Genomic DNA, 20,630 nt, shown 5'->3' on the forward strand with positions numbered 1-20,630 from the left:
AATTTGATTTTAATTGGGCTGTTTCAAGACCCATTTATGAAGTATGGCAACAGGGGAAGAAATTAGGACATTTTTATGAATTGGCCAAAAAAGATGTCTATAACCCAGTGGATTCAAGGCCCGTATGTAAGGAATAAAAAGAGAAGTTAGTGCTTCTAAAAACGTGGGAAAGGGATCAGAAAGACTTCATTTGATGTCAGACTAAAAGATATGTCCTGAATTGTATTTTTAAGGCTATCAATCCACAACTGTGGCAGTCGAATAGAAAAATATCTTAATTTGTCGAGGAGCCACTCTGATTCCGCAGAGTTTAAATTTGGAGATACTGTGCTCCTTGTTTGTTATTAAGTATTTCAGTGTAAATAGGAAGAGAAGCACAATAACAGTTATAATGGTAATAATAATAATAACACTTGTTAAGTACTTAGTATGGGCCAAGTGCTGAGAAGGCCCAGAGAAGTGAAGTTACTTGCCCAGGATCACACGGCAATTATGTGGCAGAGTCAGGATTAGAACCCAGGGCCTTCAGACTCCCAGGCCTGTGCTCTGTCCACTAAGCCACCCAAATAATTATGGTACTTGTTAAGCACTTGCTATGGGCCAAGCACTGTTCTAAACGCTAGAGTTAGATACCTGTTAATCAGGTTGGACACATTTCCCGTTTCATGTGGGCTCACACTGTTAATCCCCATTTTACAGATGATGTAACTGAGGCCCAGTGAAATGACTGGCACAAGGTCACACAGCAGACCAGTGGCGGAGCCAGGCTTAGAATCCAGGTCCTTTTGACTCCTAGGCCCCGATCTATCTGTTAAGCTGTGCTGCCTCGTTAGGCAATCGTATAATTATTATGGTCGTTAAGTGCTTGCTGTGTGTCTAACACTGCTCTAAGTGCTGGAGTAGACACAAGATAATTAGGTACCACCAAGTCCCTGTTCCACATGGGGCTCACCATTGGAGGGATGGGGAGAAGCAGCGTGGCTTAGTGGCAAGAACCCGGGCATGGGAGTTGGTTCTAATCCTGGCTCTGCCACTTATCTGTGTGACTTTGGGCAAAGCAATTAACTTTTCGATGTCTTTTACCTCATCTGTAAGCTGGGGATTAAGAGTGTGAGCCCTCTGTCAGACATGGGACAACTCGATGACCTTGTATCTACTCCAGTGCTGAGAACAGTGCTTTGCACTTAGTAGGAGCTTAACAAATACCATCATCATCATTATTATTATTTATTCCCCGTTTCGCAGGTGAGGTAACTGAGGCCCAGAGGACTGAAGTGACGTGCCCAAGGTCACACAACAGACAAGTGACAGCGCTAGGATTAGAACCCAGGTCCTCTGACTCGCAGCCAAGTAGCTGTTTCCCTAATGTTACATAGATAACATTATTCGAACTTTATAGTTTCAACTCATGTACTGAATTGCACTCAGGACAATAGGAAGGTGATGAAGGCTCTGAAATGCAGGTGGACTATTCTCTGTGTGACTCAGTACTTCTGAGCAAATGGATTGATGAATTCCCTTTTAACTGAAGCTTAATTTACTGGGAAGAAGGTATGTTGCATTAGCGAGAACCTGGCGAAACATGGAGCTAGAAAGAGATAATGCCCTTGATTTGGCCCAGTTGCTTTTACTGGAAATCCATGTGCAGCTGGGTACATAGAAGCAGGGTGGCCTCGTGGAAGGAGCTCAGGCCTGAAAGTCCAAGGACCTGGATTCTAATCTTGGCTCCATCCCTTGTCTGCTGTGTGACCTTGGGCGTATCACTTTGCTGTGCCTCAGTTTCCTTATCTGTAAAATGGGTTGTAGATAATAATAACGATGGTAAGCACTGTTCTAAGCACTGGGATAGATGCAAGATAATTAGGTAGTCTCACTTGGGTCTCACAGTCTTAATTCCCATTTTACAGATGAGGTAACTGAAACACAGAGAAGTGAAGTGGCTTGCTCAAAGTCACACAGCTGACAAGTTGCAGAGCCGGGATTAAAACCCATGACCTGACTCCCAAGCCCGGGCTCTTTCAACTAAGCCACGCTGCTTCTCTGTAATAATAATAATAATATTGGTATTTGTTAAGCGCTTACTATGTGCAGAGCACGGTTCTAAGCGCTGGGGTAGATACAGGGTAATCAGGTTGTCCCACGTGAGGCTCACAGTTAATCCCCATTTTACAGATGAGGTATCTGAGGCCCAGAGAAGTTAAGTGACTTGCCCACAGCCACACAGCTGCCAAGTGGCAGTAAGTGCTTAACCAGTACCACAAAAAGCCGAAACACCAACCCTTAATTTCCGAGAAACTCTAAACATCCCAGCCTGCAGCTCTGCTGTTACCTTTTGTCCTTTAACTTTCCCGTTAAGCTCATAGCATTGCAAGCCTTCGTCTTTCACCCTTCTACCCCATTCCTCAGGTCAGTAGCGTTGCCCTACAGGATGTTCTTTTCCCCATTTTGATGTCTGTATCTTTTGTTCTCTTTAGCTGGCCTTAGTGTTCTTTCGGCGCCCCTTATAGTCCCCGCGTTCAGCGACATGTCTAGTAAGAGCGAGCGGTCAGGCTTTCCAAATGTCCCCAACTGGATGAAATGTCGGCCAGCCCTCGTTCAGGTGTGTGAGTTCGCTTTGCCCTCTAGTGGCTGCAGCTTATAGTTTGCTATAGTTTTATTCCTGGGGTCCGAGCGGGAAAAATGAGCTAATAATGAAATTTGCCCTGCAGAATCTTCCTGGAATGCTGACAGCTGACAAGTATTTCATCTGGAAGGAAGCTCTCCGAACGATTGGGTCTTCATTTGTTAGCCCCTTTGCTAATATCATCTTGGCTATCGGTGACTTTCTTTTAGCCTCCTCAAAATTTGTGCACCTCTTCATTCAACCGTAAATTTATTCTCCCCTGATGGTCCCTGTTAGGGTCGCAAGCCTAGCAGTCGGGCACTTCATAATAGTCTTTTTGCACCATCTAGGTAAATGAGGCCACAGATCATCTTTAAACTGGCAGAGACTGAGGAACTGCAGGCTAAAGATTTTGACCTAAATCATATCACTAGTGATAGTGAAGGAGGCCTAGCTCTTCCAGCTCAGTTTGATCCATTACTTGACTCTACAAGTCAAATTTGTGCCCATCACTTTCTCTCCCCAGTGTAAGTTTATGAAACTCCTCAGTGTTTCACAGAGCAAAAAGATTACTTAAGCTCGTTTTGTGGGCAGATATGCGCTTAGTAGTAGTAATAATAATAATAAAGATGGTAGTATTTGTTAAGCACTTACTATGTGCCAAGCACTGTTCTAAGTGCTGGGGTAGATACAAGGTAATCAGATTGTCCCACATGGGGCTCACAGTCTTAATTCCCAGTTTACAGATGAGGTAAGTGAGGCACAGAGAAAGTGACTTGCCCAAAGTCACACAACTGATAAGTGGCAGAGCCGGGATTAGCATCATAATTATTATGGTATCTAGACTGTGAGCTTATTGTGGGCAGGATTGCATCTGTTCTTAAATCGTACTCTTCCAAGCGCTTAGTACAGTGCTTTGCACACAGTAAGCACTCGAAAAATACGATTTATTATTATTACCAGCAGTTAAATTGTACTCTCCCAAGCACTTGATATAGTGCCTTGCCCACAGTAAGTGCTGTATAAATGCCACTGCTGGATTGCGTGCCTTTTTCTTTTGTCACCACACACATCTTGCTTGACCGTCTACTAAAGTAAATTAAAGGTCAGTGGAGGTAAGGAAGCTGACTTGCTGGAGACTTTGGGGCTGAGAAACTGCGTGGAGGAATCGATTCTAGTGCAAAGTGCCACTCCCATCATTCTTTCATTCAATTGTATTTATTGAGCGCTTACTCTATGCAGAGCACTGTACTAAGCGCTTGGAAAGTACAATTCGGCAACAGATAGAAACAGTCCCTACTCAACAGTGGGCTCACAGTCTAGAAGTGGGAGACAGATAACAAAACAAAATAAGACGACAGGCATCAATAACATAGTAAGCACTTAACAAATACCATCATTATTATTATATTCCTCAGGACTAATTTGCAAATCTTTAAACTCGATTGCTTCCAAGTGTTTGTAATTTATCGTCTGTCTACCCCACTAAATTGCAAGCTCCTTTTGGGCAGGGTTCATGTCTAGTAACTCTGTTTGACCCTCCCCCTGCTCTAAGCACAGTGCTGTGCTTAGAATGAGTACTTGTTAGGGCTTGGAGTGCTGTGAATGAGTAGGCATATAATGTACCCCTTGAGGCATGGCCTAGTGGATAGAGCCTTTCCTCATTTCTAGTTTTGAAGAAATATCAGATTGATTAGAAGCCTATTTAGGTATGCTATTGATGCCTGTTTACTTATTTTGATGCCTGACTCCCTCCTTGTAGACTGTGAGCCGGTTGTTGAGAAGGGAATGTCTCTGTTGCTGGAATTGTACTTTCCAAGTGCTTAGTACAGTGGTCTGCACAATGTAAGCGCTCAATAAATACGTTTGAATGAATGAATGAGAGGGGAGAGGATGGAGCCTATTCCCTCAGCACTCTAGAGAGAGTAAAATACAAAGCACATACAACCACCCTAAAGAGAGTAAAATCCAAAACAAAGCCCGCACAACACTAAGTAGATCCTCAGAAAGGAAAACTGGTAAAAAGATATACCACCACCATAAAAAGGAAGGAATGCCATATGGAAGCCTGGTTAAAATATTCATATACATATGTATAGTCCTATAGTAATGTTCTGCTCTTCCATTTTCCTTCCTTTGAACTTGGATTTCTAAGTACAAAAGTGAAAGCACTGTTCCTACATCGTATATCTACAGTGAGTGGCCTGGTTTGTCATTTTTCTCACTTGTTGTTTTATTGACTTCATCCAAGAGGACAACGGGCCAGGATCATACCTAACTCTCTTGTATCCTCCCTAGTGCTTAGCTTAATGTCACATGCACAGGAGGCATCTGGTGGGCTTCTTGTGGCTTTGGAGAAAGTGGGTTTAGAATCCCATGTAAACAAAAGAAACAAGTGCCGGTCCAGATTGAAAGGTATCGCTTTAGAACAGGGCTTTTTCTTTGCGTGAAAGTGCAGCTGGAATGATTTGGTTGAATGGCAGTTGGTTTCACTCTGCCGGCACGTCCTCTCTTTTTTGACAAACAGCTGTAGGGTCTGGTGCTATTTGTGGCTGATAAAATGTCAGCGGTCAGCGTGATGTTCCTTTTCAGACTCAGCCACTCCATCTCTGGTGGCCACTCGGCACCGGAGTCTGTTGGTGCAGGCTTGGCAAGCTAAACATAGAAGAGTTTTAGAGAAATAATTGTTTAAGCATAGAAACTCTGGATGAGAAATACAAATAGTAATCTTTGGGGTATTTGTTAAGTGCTTACTATGTACCAACTGCTGTAGTAAACACTGGGGTGAATGCAAGGTAATCAAGTTGGACACAGTCCCTGTCCCATAAAGGGCTCACAGTCTTAATTCCGATTTTATAGATGAAGTCACTGAGGTAGAGAGAAAAGAAGTGACTTGCCCAAAGTCACAGTGCACACAAGTGGCAGAGCCAGGATTAGAATCCAGATGCTCAGCCTTCAGGCCTGTGCTCTTTTCGCTAGGCCGTACTGCTGGAGGATGCTTTTTATTCTTCAGAAATTTTAGAATTTAGAACACTGAGCACAGACCTGGGTGTCAGAAGATCCTGGCTTCTAATCCCAGCTCTGCCGCTTCCCTGCTGTGTGACCTTGGGCAAGTCACTTCACTCCTGGGCCTTAGTTACCTCACTATAAAATGGGGATTAAGACTGAGAGCTCCCTGTGGGGCATGGACTGAATCCAACTTGGTTATCTGGTATCATCCCCAGCACTTAATACAGTGCCTGGCACATAAGTGCTTACCAAATACCATTAAACCCCCCCCCCCCAAACTGCCCCATAGTGGGTTTTTGGTTACCCAGACAATTGAAGTATAACTTGGGTAAAAATTATTTAACCTCCCCAACAGTGATTTCAATCAGAACATGCCCAGAATTCTAAGTGCAAAGTTGGCTGTTGTTTTTATGTCCATAAGTACTTGAAATCCAGTAAATGTAGTTGGAGTTCAAAAGAATCTGTAGTTTTTTTACTCGAGAGACACTGAAATTCCTAAGGTGGAAGTTGATGTAATATTCCAGAACTCTCTTGATGGTACCGAATATCCAAAAATATCCATTCAGCAATTCACAAAAACCCCAAGTGGGATGAGGAATGAGATGGGAAATTGAAATCAAAATTGATTGGTAAGAAGAAAATATTGGGAAACACCATTTGAGAGCCAGATGAACAAAGTTGAGAAGAAGCTGTCATTGCTTCTCATTTTCATTTATAAATTGAAGTCAGTTGTCACCTGTGCTTGGCGCTGATTTGAGCGACATGTAAAGCAAGTAAAAATATCATAATCCCTACCTTGTATAGGAAAAACTTTTACTGATACTATATACATTGTAGATACTATATGACAGGGAAATAGGCCCTCGAGAACCTCCACCTTTGCATCAAGCAGAAATTCCTTCCCATCAGCTTTAAAGTACTTCAACACCTTGCTCCCTTCTACCTCATCTCGCGGCCCTCCTAACTACCGCCCAGCCCAGCCCGCACACGTCTCTCTTCCAGTTTCAACTTACTGTACCTCGATCTCCCTGATTTCCTCTCTGACCTCTCGCCCACATACTGCCTCTGGCCTGGAACACCCTCCCTCTTTTTATTCTGCAGGCTGTCCACTCTCTCCACCTTCAAAGCCTTATTGCAGGCACATCTCCCAGAGGGCTTCCCTGACTAAGCTCTCATTTCCTCTTCTCCCACTCCCTTCTGCTTAAAATTGGAATTAAGACACCCCACTTTGCTCTCTTTATTGCCCTCCATCCCTCAGCCCCACAGCATTCATGGACGTATCCGTAATTTGTTTATATTAATGTCCGTCTCCCCTTCTAAACCACAAGCGAGTGGTGGACAGGGAGTGTGTCTGTTATATTATTATAACAAGCGCTTAGTACGGTGCTTTGCAAACAGTAAGAACCCAGGTCCTTCTGACTCCCAGGCCCCTACTCTATCCTCTAGGACTCACTGTTTCCCAGCATAATAGGCAATACCCACCTATTAAGCTCCTCATGGGTGGGAAATATGTCTCCCAACTCTGATGAGCAGCATAGCTTAGTGGATAGAGTTTGTTGTCGAATTGTACTTTCCAAGCGCTTAATACAGTGCTCTGCACACAGTAAGCGCTCAGTAAATTGGATTGAATGAATGAGTGATAGAGCACGAGCCGGGGAGTCAGAAGACCGTGCGTTCTAATCCCAGCTCTGCCACTTGTCTCTTCTGTGACCTTAGGCAAGTCACTTCACTTCTTAGTGCCTCAGTTCCCTCACCTGTAAAATGGGGAATAAGATTGAGCTCCTGTGGAGCAGGGACTGTGCCCAACCCGATTTGTTGGTATCCACCCCAGCGCTTAACATAGTGCCTGGCACACATTAAATACTTAACAAATACCACAATTATTACTCTCCCAAGTGCTTAGAGCAGTGCTCTATCCATGGTAAGCACTAAGTAAATACCATTTTTAGTTTGATTTTGGCAGGGGACCCTTTCATTTTCTTGGGTAATTTGTGTCTCTAGAAGTCAGTTAGGATGCCCTCTTCTTTTATAAGTATGTGGCCTGGTGCTAATTAAATTTGAAGGTTTAGTGGTGAAACCCATTGATTGTGCAGTCTTTTAAGTAACTTAAGGCTGAATTTAACTTGCGGGCTGAATAGTAAACGCTAGTGTAACTAGAAAAGCCATTCCAGTTGTAATTAAATGTGAAATTAAAATCTCCCCTCTTTCTGTCTTTCTATTCACTTGGCAGTCATAAAGGGGTAGATGGTCGTGTATCTGAAGTCATAATCCCAAAGAAGCTGATATTCCTAACGGGCGACTAATGCAAAGTGCTCGGGAGCGAAATCTTTCTTCCTCATTTCGTAGGCCTCCCAAGTTCCTGGCCAAATATCCTCAGCCCCCTGTGGCTCTTGCCGAGCTTTTTTGAGATGGGTTTTCCTGGTGTCACAGTGCAGCCAACCCGAGCCGACAATTGTGGGGAAAGAATCTAGTTGAATTTTCCAGGGATTTACCATTTTGTCGATCTCAAGGAAGTGACGTTATAGGCAAGTGATAGGAAAAATGATATCCGTGACCTACATACTAGGATTAATGTGAAGCAGAGAAGCAGCATGGTGTAGCAAATAGAGCACAGGTCCTGGAGTAAAATGGTCATGGGTTCTAACCCAGGCTCTACCACTTGTCTGCTGTGTGACCTTGGGCAAGTCACTACACTTCTTTGGGCCTCAGTTTCCTCATCTGTAAAAAATGGGGATTAAGCACGTAAGCCCACTGTGGGACAGGGACTGTGTCCAACTTGGTTAAGGTATATCTATCCCAGCTATTAGAACAGTGCTTGGCACATAGTGAGTGCTTAACAAGTACCATAGTTATTAGTAATGGATTTCGGTACTATATATCCTTGCATGTTCCTCTTTAGTGGCAATTAGTTTGAGTAAAATTGGTGAACATTTTGTGGGCTGGCCAATATTTCATTAACTAACCCACAATTGTTTTGTCCCAGCAGTGGAGGACCAAAAACTTGTTCGTTCTTGTGTAGGGACTTTTAAAGAAGTCGATGATAGTAATAGTATTAAGTGCTTCTGATGTGCTGTACTGAGCTCTGGAAAATAGTGCACAGGTGGGAATTAGACCAGGCCCCTGTGGGGCGCTCAATCTAAAACTAATTCCTTTCTCTTGTAATGCATTTGCAACCTTTATAAACATTTTTCTACCCAACTGGACATTTTCATTAATGAAGTCATTTTTTTAATGGTATTTGTTAAGCAGTTACTATGCGCCAGGAGCTGTTGTAAGAGCTGGGGTAGACAGAAGCTAATCAGGTTGGGCACAGTCCCTGTCCCACATGGGGCTCACACTCTTAGTCATAATCCCCATTTTACAGATGAGGTAACTGAGGCCCAGAGAAGTGAAATGACTTGCCCAAGGTCACACAACAGACAAGTGGAGGAGTCAGAGTTAGAACCCATGACCTTCTGACTCCTGGACCTGTGCTCTTTCCACTGAGCCAGGGTTGCTTTTTGGTGCTTGAAACACTACCCTTAGGAAATTAGTATTGTGTCCTTCATTCTTTAATTAGTGGTTATCATTAGACAGCTTCTGTTAGTCTTCCTTGATGGTTTTCAACCCTGGCTGACAATTTTGTTCATTTCTTGAGGGAACAACAGAGGCATTTTTCTCTTGAGTTCCTTTTGCTTCCCAAAACAAAATCCCTGTGTGCCCAATCTGGGAAACTAAGAGCAGAATGCTGTAAGCATTATGCACCCTGAACAAACTAGCTAACAAAAGCACCAGGCAATTTGTGTCCAGTGGAATAATAAGAAAAGGAAACAAAATAAATTACGTGCAGGTAACATGAGACAAAAGTGCCCCGACCGATCTAGTACACGATAATCAGTCCACCCATTTAATGGTATTGATTGAGTGCTTACTAGGTGCAGAGATGGTGTACTGAGCGCTTGGGAGAGGACAATACAATGGAATTAGCAGACATTCCTCGCCCATAAAGAGCTGACCGTCTAGATGGGGAGACAGACATTAATGTGAAGTGTTTGTGCCCACAGGTCTGATACGAGAGCCTTGTCTTTTTTCCCTTGTGTTACTAGGCAAATGGAGAGAAATCAATCTGACCAGTAACTTCATTTCTCATTATCTATGTCTATAACCTGTGAGCTACTTATTTTGTTCAAGTGCTTGTGTGTGTGTGTTTTGTTTTTATGTTTTTTTAATGAGGGATGTTTTTCTTCTCTGGTGCATGGTCATTTAACCTAACTTTGACCTTAGAAAATATTCCAGAATGTTATGGGTGAATTGAGGCATAACTCAGAACTCTATTTTCTAACGAAAACTTAGAAAATATTTCAGAATGTTATGGGTGAATTGAGGCATAGTGAATTTCTGAATTTAGCTTGAGCTTACATTGGCTGAGTGGGATATAAAAATTTAGGAGTCCTCATTTCAAAACACCAAAACGGAGTTCTGTGTAGGGATAAATACCAAGTGCTAGTTGTAAAGATCTATTTAAAATTACTCTGACCTCTTCATAAAAAGAGAATCACTTTATTATGAGTGCTGCCTTCTGCTAATTTTAATGAAGTACTGAAAAGACATTTTGGTCGACTTACTGTACGAAATAAAATGGTAAGAAATTCTTGTCAGTATGTTTAAAAGAGGTAAGTGCGATAAATGACATAGCTGAATAGTCTTTCTCATCTTAAAAATCAGGATAACAGAAAATAGTTCCCAGCATTTTCATATACACATCCTTTCCAAGTCCCCCTCAAGAGGATTTCTCCCCGATTCTCTCAGAATATAGCTCTGTACCTTATCCCTTCAGACATATTTTAATCTATTGCTTCTGCCACTCTTCATCAATCAGTTGCATTCATTGAGAGCTTACTGTGTTCAGAACACAGTGCTATGCGCCTCTTGTCTTGTCGAATGCTCCATGGACACATCTCTCCAGGAACGCCCCACCTCCATCTGCAGTCGTTCTGATAGTGAATCCATAACTTTCTTGGTAAAAATCTGGAAGTGGTTTACCATTGCCATCTTCCACACAGTAAACTAGCATCTCTACCCTCGACTGTCTTCCATACCGCCACTGTCGAGAAGCAGTGTGGCTCAGTGGAAAGAACCTGAGCTTTGGAGTCAGAGGTCATGGGTTCGAATCCCAGCTCTGCCACTTATCAGCTGTGTGACTGTGGGCAAGTCACTTCACTTCTCTGGGCCTCAGTTCCCTCATCTGTAAAATGGGGATTAACTGTGAGCCTCATGTGGGACAACCTGATTACCTTGTATCTACCCCAGTGCTTAGAACAGTGCTCTGCACACAGTAAGCGCTTAACAAATACCAACATTATTATTATTATTATTACTGTCCAGCATGGGTTAGTTTTGGCTTGTAGCAGATGGCCTTCCACTCTCTAGCCACTGGCCAAGCTAGGAATGGAATGGATAGGCCTCTACTTGACTCTCCCTCCAGTAGCTGAGACTGGTAGAGTGCTGGAAACTCTCCAGATGCCATCCTGAGAGGGGGCTAAGTGCTTAGGAAAGTGCAATATAACAGAGTTGTTAGATGTGTTCTGTGCCCAAAATGAGCTTATACTCTTCATATATCTCCCTCACTTTTCCATACCTCCCTCACTTTTCCTTACCTCCTTCTCCTTCCCTGACTAACCTTTCATTTCCACATCGTATTCTCTCTCTCTCTCATTCATTCAATCATATTTATTGAGCCCTTACTCTGTGTAGAGCACTGTACTAAGTGCTTGAATAATGATGACATTTGTTAAGCACTTTATGTGCCAGGCACTGTTCTAAGCTCTGGTGTAGATACAAGGTAATCAGGTTGTCCCATGTAGGGCTCACAGTCTTAATCTCCATTTTACAGATGGGGTCACTGAGGCACAGAGAAGTTAAGTGACTTGCCCAAAGTCTCCCGGCTGATGTGGTGGAGCTGGGATTAGAACCCACCACCTCTGACTCCCAATCCTAGGCACTTTCTACTAAGCCACACCCTCTTCTGCATCACCTGTGCACTTGGGACTGTATACTGTAATCTCAGCTCTGCACATGACTCTGTCACCTTGGGCAAGTCACTTCATTTTCTCAGAGCCTCAGTTACTTCATCTGTAGAATGAAGATTGAAACTTGGAATCCCATGTGCAGCAGGGACTATATCCAACTTGATTTGCCTGTATCGACCCTAGTACTTCATACAGTACCTGGCACATAGTAAGTGCTTAATAAATATTACTTGGATAATCCCCAAGGACACCACTACCCCCAGAAGCACACACATGCCCCAATCCCTTATACCCTTCTGCCTCCCCCTTGTCCATTATTTTATTTTCTTTCTCCCCCTCTGGACTGTAAGCTCGTTATGGTCATGACGCATGTCTGCTTCTGTTCGATTGTACTCTCTCAGGTGCTTAGTATAGTGCTCTGAACATAGTAAGAACTCAATAAATAGCATTGATTGATTGACTAAGCATATAATTTAGTGTTGTGCACATAGTGAAAGCCCAGCGAATACTGTTGATTGATTGAGTGCCGTCGGTGACCATTCATTCATTCAGTGGTATTTATTGAGTGCTTACTGTGTGCAAAGCACTGTACTAAGCGCTTGGGAGAATGCAATATAGTGGGGAATACTGTATTTTGTTTTTTTCTAGAACACCACTTCAGTTTTGTGAAAGGAAGCCATAATCAGTCAATCCTATTGATTGAGCGCTTACTGTGTGCAGAGCCCTGTCCCAACTGTACTTGGGAGGGTACAATAGAATAGAGTTTGTTGATGCATTCCATTCTACAGGCAGCTTATAGTCTAGAGGGGGAGGCAGAAAATAAACTCTGGATGTGTACATCAGCGCTGTGGAGCTGGGGGTCAGGTGAAGGAAAGGTGCAAATCCATGGGCAAGATCTAATGTTAATAGTGTTCTTAATGTCAACAGTTCTGAGAATGTTAATATTTCCAGGCAACAAGAAACAAAAAGTTAGGAGTCCACTTTGAGTCCACATAGGTAAATATCGTTAGATGCTTGGTCTGCTTCCAATGTCATCTTAACTATCCCTGGTCACAGAAGAGCTTTAGTGGGGCTTGGAATTTGTAGTTTTTAATTTTATTGGAAAGATTGGAAGATAATCCTCTATCCATTCAGCCCCTCCCTGCTTTGCGAATGGGGAGTATGGTCCTTCAAATTGGTGTCTCCAGATCTAGATGAAACCCACTCAGCGCTAAGTACAGGGCCTGCCACACAGTAAGTGCTTAACAAATACCAGAATAATATTAATAATAATGATAATCTGTCATCTGGGGAAACGGCCATCAAGTCGTTTCCGTTTCTTCTGCCGGCATCATTGGATCTCTGTCCTGTTACCTGAATTCTCTTCCCCTGGAGACTTGCCTTCAATCTGGCAGCCAATCCATTTCCCTCTTTGAAACTGACAGAAAATCTTTATCATTAATGTCACAAGAAAAGCAGAGGAGTCGTAGAATGCAACAGACCTTGATATACATTTGTTGTTCTTTAACATGATTGAAAATTACAGGTTGTTCAAAGAGACATATTTTCTTTTTGTCTAACTGGTATTTGTTAAGCGCTTACTGTGTGTCAAACACTGTTCTAAGCGCTGGGGTAGGTACAAGATGATCATGTCAGATGCAGTCCCTGTCGTCCCTGTCGGTCTAAATAGGAGGGAGAACAGGTATCCCCATTTTACAGGTGAGGAAACTGAGGCCCAGAGAAGTTCATTCCTTCAATCATATTTATTGAGTGCTTACTGTGTGCAGAGCACTGTACTAAGCATTTAGAAAGTACAATTCAGCAACAGATAAAGACGATCCCTACCCAACAACGGACTCACAGTCTAGAAGGGGAGAGTCAGACAACAAAACAAAATAAGTAGACAGGCATCAATAGCATCAAAATAAATGAATAGAATTATAACCATATACAGTGACTTGCCCAAGATCACCCAGCAAGCAAATGGCAGAGATTGGAATTCGAACCCAGGTCTTCCACCTCCCAGGCCGGTGCTGTCTCCAATAGGCTGTACTGCCTCCTCCTTTTTACCCAGAGGAAACTGGATCAGGAGTACAAAGGTTACTCCAAGTGCCCAAAGCAGTGGTCTGGCACCCGGAGTTCATTTTAGCTGGATCTTTCATTGTTAGAAGGGAGGTCCTTCGCTTCTCTCCCAAAGTCCCACTGTGATTCAGGAGGAGAGGGACCAATGGGCAAGGTCATCCATGCTCCACTGAAGGGATCACCCCCTGACTCAAAATGTTGTGGTGTACATTTGGGGAACATATGTGTTCCTGAGCAATCAGTTACAAGAACCAAATTTGTTGCTCAAATAAAAAGATGAGAGCTTTCTTCTGCATTTTAGCGAATGTGATGCCGTCAGAAATGATGGGAAATGGGAAGTGACATGTTCCGTGGGAAGATATGTTGTGGGTAGGGAAAGTGTCTATTATGTTATTGTATTGTACTCTTCCAAGCGCTTAGTACAGTGCTCTGCACACAGTAAATGCTCAATAATTACGATTGAATGAGAATGAATGAAATGATGTGACCATTGTTCCTTTTACGTGGTTTTGCTGGAATCCTAGATCTTTTGCATGAGAGCTCTCCTTAGTTTTACATGGTCCATGTCATTTAACATAAACTCATCATTAATTATTTGACTAATTACGCCTGTAACTTCAGGGAACATAATGCCAAGAAGTTTTTAGTTCTAGAAAATCTAAAATCCAACCTAATCTTCAAGCAAAAGAACATCTTGCTCTTAATTAATGAGCAGATTGGCTGACTCTAAGAGTACATTTTAAACTATCCTGATCCTTAAGGGAGTGTTTGGATACAAGCTGAGAAAGCTTTTTAAATTCTAATAGTATACCAGTATCTGATGAAAACATGTTTATCGGTTAGTTCACATTACATTTGAGTTTCTTAAATTTGATTTTTCTGACAGAGCTCTACTCTGGTTCTCGCTCTCCGATTTGCTCCTCAATCTCTTTCGTTTTCTCTTCCTCTGCCTCCCATCCTCTAATTGTGGCTGTTCCTCAAGGCTCAGTTTTTGGACACTTCCTCCCTTTGAGTTTGTGGTCTTCTGAACAGTTCCCCTGTGCAAATCAATCATTCAGTCAGTTGTATTTATTGATTGAATGGTTGATTGATTTGCCTCCACATCTACTTCATGAGCCCTGACATCTCCATTTGGCAATTCCCACATCTCTTCCCTCCTGCAGGACATCTCCACATGCATGCCCCACCGGCCCCTCAAAGCCTGTAATGTCTAAAACAGATTGCCTTTTCTACCTTCCCGGATCCTCTCTGTCTCCTGATACTTTCCCATAACAATGGACAAGAAGCTGTCCTTTCTGCCCCTGAAGTCTGCATTCTTGGCATTGTCCATGACTCCTCACTCTCTTTAACGGCCACATTCTGTCCCTCACCTAATCCTGTTGGTTTTCTTTCACAGCCTCACTGGGATCCACTTCTCCTCCATCCAGCTGGTCACCATGCCGGGCCAGCCCCCTGTCAGATCCTGGTTTGACTACTGACCACCTCCCTTGGTCTTCTGGCTGATTTCCCTGCCTCCAGACTCTCCCCTCTTCAGCGCCTGCTTCCCCCTCCTGCCCAGTGATTTCTAGAAAATGTGGTTTGGCCTTTTATGACGTTTGGCCTTTTATGACTTGACTCCAATGGTTTTAAGACACCTGATCCAATTTCGCCTTCTTACCTATCCCCTCTTCCACCACACCTAACCCATCCCTGTCACATTGCTCATCTCTCTCAAGAGAATTCCCCACCCCCTGCTTCTTTCTATTCTCTCCCGGGGTGGACCCTTTCAAATCTACCATGCTACTGTTCTCCTCATCCTCAAAACCTTTCTGAAATGACATCTCCTTCAGGAGGCCTTCTCTGATTAATTTCTCTTTTGTCCAGTTTGTTCCCCCCAACTGCCACCTCAACACTTGGATGTCACCTAGGCACACGCTGAAAGCATGCTGTACGTAACCCCTTTTTCGCTCCCTTCTTATCTGTAAGTTACTTCAGTGACTCTTTCTCTACACCAGTCAGTCGGATTTATTGAGCGCTTACTGTGTGCCGAGCACTGTACTAAATGCTTGGCAGAGTACGTTGGAACAATCTAACAGATACATTCCCTGCCCACTACAAATTTACAGTCTAGACTGTGAGTACCTTGAAGGTAAAGGACCACTTGCAGAGATAGGTATATTCTTGCACATTCTCCTGGAAGCTCTTAGGCTCTGATCTCAGCCTTGTGCCCCTAGGTTCCACCAAGCTGTCTGTGCCCTCAATGGGCGAGGGGCGATTTGTGGGTGAGGTGCATATGTGGTTTGTCCTTGGGTGAGTCTGAGACCAGGGGAGCTCTGGACTGTCAGCTCCGTATGGGTAGGGAATGCATCCACTAATTCTGTCGTATTGTCCTCTCCCAAGTGCTTAGTACAGTGCTGTGCATGTTGTAAGCACTCAATAAATACCATTGATGGATTGATTGATTGCCTCGGAGCCTAGCATTAGGAAGCAGACCTCTTTGGAAGCACTTATGGAGGCGTGTAAGCTAGACTGTCAGTTTGTTGTGGGCAGGGAATGTGTCTGTTTATTGTTGTATTGTGCTGTCCCAAGTGCCTAGTACAGTGCTCAGCACACAATGAGCGCTCAATAAATACAATTGAATGAATGAAAGGAGGAAGAAATGCTGCAGGAGGGACAGTGAGGGGAGGCCCTCAGGCAACAGAGCAGCTTCACCGGTGGGGCTTTGGGTCCCATCCTTGGTTCCAAGGGTCCGTTGAGCCAGTCAAGTCTGCCTCCCCGGCCTATAAGACCGTGGTGGCCCCTCAGTGCCATTTCCATGGGGGTGATCATGTCCTGGGACTGGCTTTTCAGTTAGGTGTGTGGCAACCTTTGGGGATCCCAAGGAGTCATAGCGATCCCAACCCCATGTGGTAGATAGGTAGGTAGTTCCTGTGATGGATGCCCATGGATGTGCCCTTCTCCGAAGTTCGTGACTAACAAAATCACTCCTGGTGAGTATTTGTGTGAACGGAAATCAGGAAACAAGCTCCACCCTCTCTGCCAAACTCCTTATTGCCTCTATACATATATTTCTTCATGGAGTTACTGCCTGTATTTTTGGTGATAGAATACTTCCTTAAGAGCATCGATGGCAAATAGAATACTGGAAAGTCCAAGCCATGTCTCGAACAACCCACTTGTGATCCGGACACCCCGAGTTTGGTAAGATTTCCTTTTGTCCACGTAGATCAGTTTGGTTTTCCTGTGCAGTGGAGTCACTGTCAGAATCCTCACCGAGGAGACGCTCTCTATTGCAGGTCACGGGCAGGATGTTGCGGCCTCAGCATCCCGATTTTTTCCACTTTTTTGAGGTATCGTTTCTCTCAATCCAGTCACCTACAATTAAATCTTCAACAGTAATGTTAGGAACTGGTTTTTTGATATGTAGTTGTCTTTGTGTCTGGCTCTATGTGTTCTCTGGCCTCACAGGGTTTGCGTAGCATAAAAACTCTGGTCCTGGCTGCTACTCCCGCAGCCTCATAGCCAAGATCACAGCTCCTGCCTGCGGAGAGAAGACTGCACTTAAAAGGGGGCTCAGAACCTTCCTTTGTATTATGGGCGAGACTGGTGTCTGCATTTTAAGCTTCTGAAAGCTTGAGAGCTCATCTTCTCTAATTATGATATTTATTAATTTTGCTACTTAAGTGCTTACTACATGTACCGCACCGTTCTAAGCACTGGGCTAGATACAAGGTAGTCAGGTTGGACTCAGTCCCTCACACAAGGGCTCACAATCTTAATCCCCATTTTACAGGTGAGGTATATGAGGCCCAGAGAAGTGAAGTACCTTGCTCTAGGTCACATGGCAGACAGGTGGCAGGGCCGGGATTAATACCCAGGTGGTTCTGACTCTTTTATTTTATGTTCAGTCCCGGTGTCTTTAGGACAGTACCTGACACAGAGTAGGTATTGAGGAAAGACTTGATGTCGATGGTTTCCTTTGAAATCCTGTTTCCTGTTGAATCCCAGCAAACTGAGTAACTAGAAGTGGTTTCGTTTGTTGATAAAATTGGCTCTTAAAGGGTTTTCAAAATAGGCCATTGCTTTACCCAAGCACATTACCATTTTACTTCTGGCTTGAATTTACAGAGATTGAAATGAGCTTTTTTAGCTTTCTTTGTCCTTTTTCCCAAGGAAGTTTACCAGATAGCTTGCTTAGATTTTGATTCCTTGTTAATTAGTTGCCAGAGAGATTCATGGATCAACGCTGATGTTGTAGCTGGATTTCCACATTTCTTTGGAGTAAGGGCATTTCAGGAGACAGTTAAACATTTCTAATGGAGAACACATTTGGTTCACTTTTGGCCTTTTCATTAAAAGTAATACTTCATAAGTCAATTATGGGGAAAAAAACCTCATAAAGCTTTAATCTTTTATGGTATTTGTTAAGCGCTTAATCAATCAATTAATTGTATTTATTGAGTGCTTACCATGTGCAGAGTACTGTACTAAGTGCTTGGAAGAGTACAACAGAATTAGGAGAATATTCCCAGCCCATAACGAATCTGCAGTTTATGTTCCAGGCCCTGGAGTTAAGCGCCAGAGTAGGTACGAACTAATCAGGTTGGACACAGTCCATCTCCCACATGGGGCTCACAGTCTTCATCCCCATTCTTTATATATTGGGTGCTTACTGTGTGCAGAACTCTGTACTAAGCATGTGGGAGAGTACAAAACAATAAACAGACACATCCCCAGATGAGATGACTGAGGCACTGAGAAGCAAAGTTACTTGCTCAAGGTCACACAGTGGCTAAATGGCAGAGCCGGGATTAGAACCCAGGTCCTTCCGTCTCCCAGGCCTGTGCTCTGTGCACTAGGCCACACTGCTCCTAACCTGCTTTGCATGCTCATACCCACCAGCAGCAGACTTGAGTATACTGTTCAGATCTTTTGTTTTGGATTCTGCTAGAATCCTGAGTTTTCCCTTCATTTGGTAAATTTAGCTTAAATCTGCAAGCTATTAGGGACAGGTCTGGGATTGCTACTACTACTAGTAATAATAATTGTGGCATTTGTTATGCACTTCCTATGTGACTAGCACTGTTCTAACCACTGGGGAAGATACAAAGTAGTCAGGTTGGACACAGTACCTGTACCACATGGGGCTCATGATCTTAATCTTCATTTTCCAGATGAGGTAACTGAGGCCCAGTGAAGTGACTTGCCCAAGGTCACATATTAGGTGGCGGGCCTGGGCTTGGAGCCCATGTCTTCTAACTCCCAGGCCTGGGCTTTATCCACTAGGTCATGAGGAACTCCATCTAGGGGCCAGTTAAAAGTAGGAGGACTCCAGCTGCTCTGATGGAATCAAACTCCCAAACCAAGTGGGATTAAAATCAGGATTTAAAGAACACAAAAGGGTAGTTTGCAAGACAGAATGCTTAAAGGGGCAGTTTGCCTAGGTATTTAGGGCTACACCTGAAGGTTTAGGCCCATCAGCCACCCAAGAGGACTTCCTCATTACCAGACTAGGTGGCTGTGCCAGAGTGACTGCTTGGAGAAATCTGAGAATCCGGGTTTTGGTTTAAGCCTTCACGTTTGTGACCAAAGTAACCCTCATTTCCCTTCCTTTCTATTTCAGAAGTGGTCGGGTAGAGGAGGAAGGAAGGGAGGGTGGGAGTGAGGAAGAGAGAGACAGATGTGCAGAAAGCAGTAAGAGAGAGAGGAGAGGCTAAGTGAGAGAGATAGGGAAGCAAAGAGGGAGAGAGAGAGAGAGGGAGAGGAGAGGGACAGAGAGGGAGTGAGTGGGTGCACAAACACTTTAGTGTATACAGGTGTTTCTGGCTGCGTATCAGGGGCAGGAGTCAGGCCAGCAGCACTCCTGCTCTCCTTCCTTCACAAACGGCCCCAAACTGGAGCACACCTCCGCCTTGCAGGGACGTTTGAGTTTTTCACCTTATTGGCTGAAAGCCAGTCCCCCACCCAGATGTTCCAGAGGAGCCCCGAGGAGTCATCAGTCAAACCAGAAAGTAGAGCATTCAATTTGGAAATGAGAGCATTCCATTTGATCCCAGTTTGTTCATCAGGCCAAAGAATAAAACAAAACAAAAACCACACTTCTTTTCCATTTGGGTAACCATCCTCACAGTTCGCTAATTGCATTCACCCAGGAAGGGAAGTCATGCAGATTCCTTATAGATTTGGGCCTATTAAACTTAGTTGAAATGGAATCATTTAAAATCTCTTTTTTCTTTAGGTGTAACCATTTCCCTTTGCTCGGAATTTAAGTGTTTCCACTGATCGTTCTCCGTGCTTGAGTTTAGTACTTCTCGGTGGATATTTCTTTATGTCTAATCTGATTAAATTATTCATTCATTTTTAAAGTCTTCAGTGCTTATCTTGATCCACAGTGGAACATAATTGATTTCCTTTTAATGCACTATTTACCCATAATATTCGTTTTGCCCAAAATGATGTATGCGAAGTGAATTTGCCTTTCACTGAAGATTTACTGGGAATTTGATGGCCCGCTAAACTGAAGCTAGTGGATGTCAACTGGAAAGGTGTACTGCTCGATCCCCCCGGTAGCATTTTCCACACTAAAACATCTATAAGCATAACCTCAGGGTTCAACTCACGCTCAGTGCAGTGCTCTGCGTAGAGTAAACGCTTAATAACTACTGCTGATTGATTGATGCCTTGTGCGCAGGGATTATGTCTACCAACTCTTGTAGTGTATTTTCCCAAGCGCTTAGTACAGTGCTCTGCCCACACTCAGTACTTCCTATTGATAGATTGATGACTCAGCTGGCTCTGATAATCCATTGTGTCCTTGCAAAATGCCCAAATGGCTGAAGTAGTTATTGTGTCCACCCGCAGTTAGGATTTGGGCACTAAGCCCGGCTCCGCCGGAAGCGTAGTGAAGAGAGCAGTGGCATTTTCTGCCCACAACGAGCTTACAATCTAGAGTGGGGGAGACAGACATCAAT

At 43.7% G+C, this 20,630-nt stretch overlaps 1 protein-coding gene and 1 non-coding gene across 3 annotated transcripts in view; one reads left to right on the plus strand and one right to left on the minus strand.

Annotated features, from left to right (window-relative positions):
* CTBP1 (C-terminal binding protein 1) overlaps positions 1-20,630 on the plus strand; it is a 330,982-nt gene that overhangs the window by 43,708 nt on the left and 266,644 nt on the right. The gene's annotated exons all lie outside the window — the stretch shown is intronic.
* Positions 10,991-11,128, minus strand: LOC114805585. The gene has a single exon (XR_003753556.1). It is a non-coding gene; the product is annotated as a small nucleolar RNA SNORA7 (small nucleolar RNA).

The sequence above is a fragment of the Ornithorhynchus anatinus genome, chromosome 18 (assembly GCF_004115215.2).
Source record: "Ornithorhynchus anatinus isolate Pmale09 chromosome 18, mOrnAna1.pri.v4, whole genome shotgun sequence".
In the NCBI taxonomy this organism is placed as follows: Eukaryota; Metazoa; Chordata; class Mammalia; order Monotremata; family Ornithorhynchidae; genus Ornithorhynchus; species Ornithorhynchus anatinus.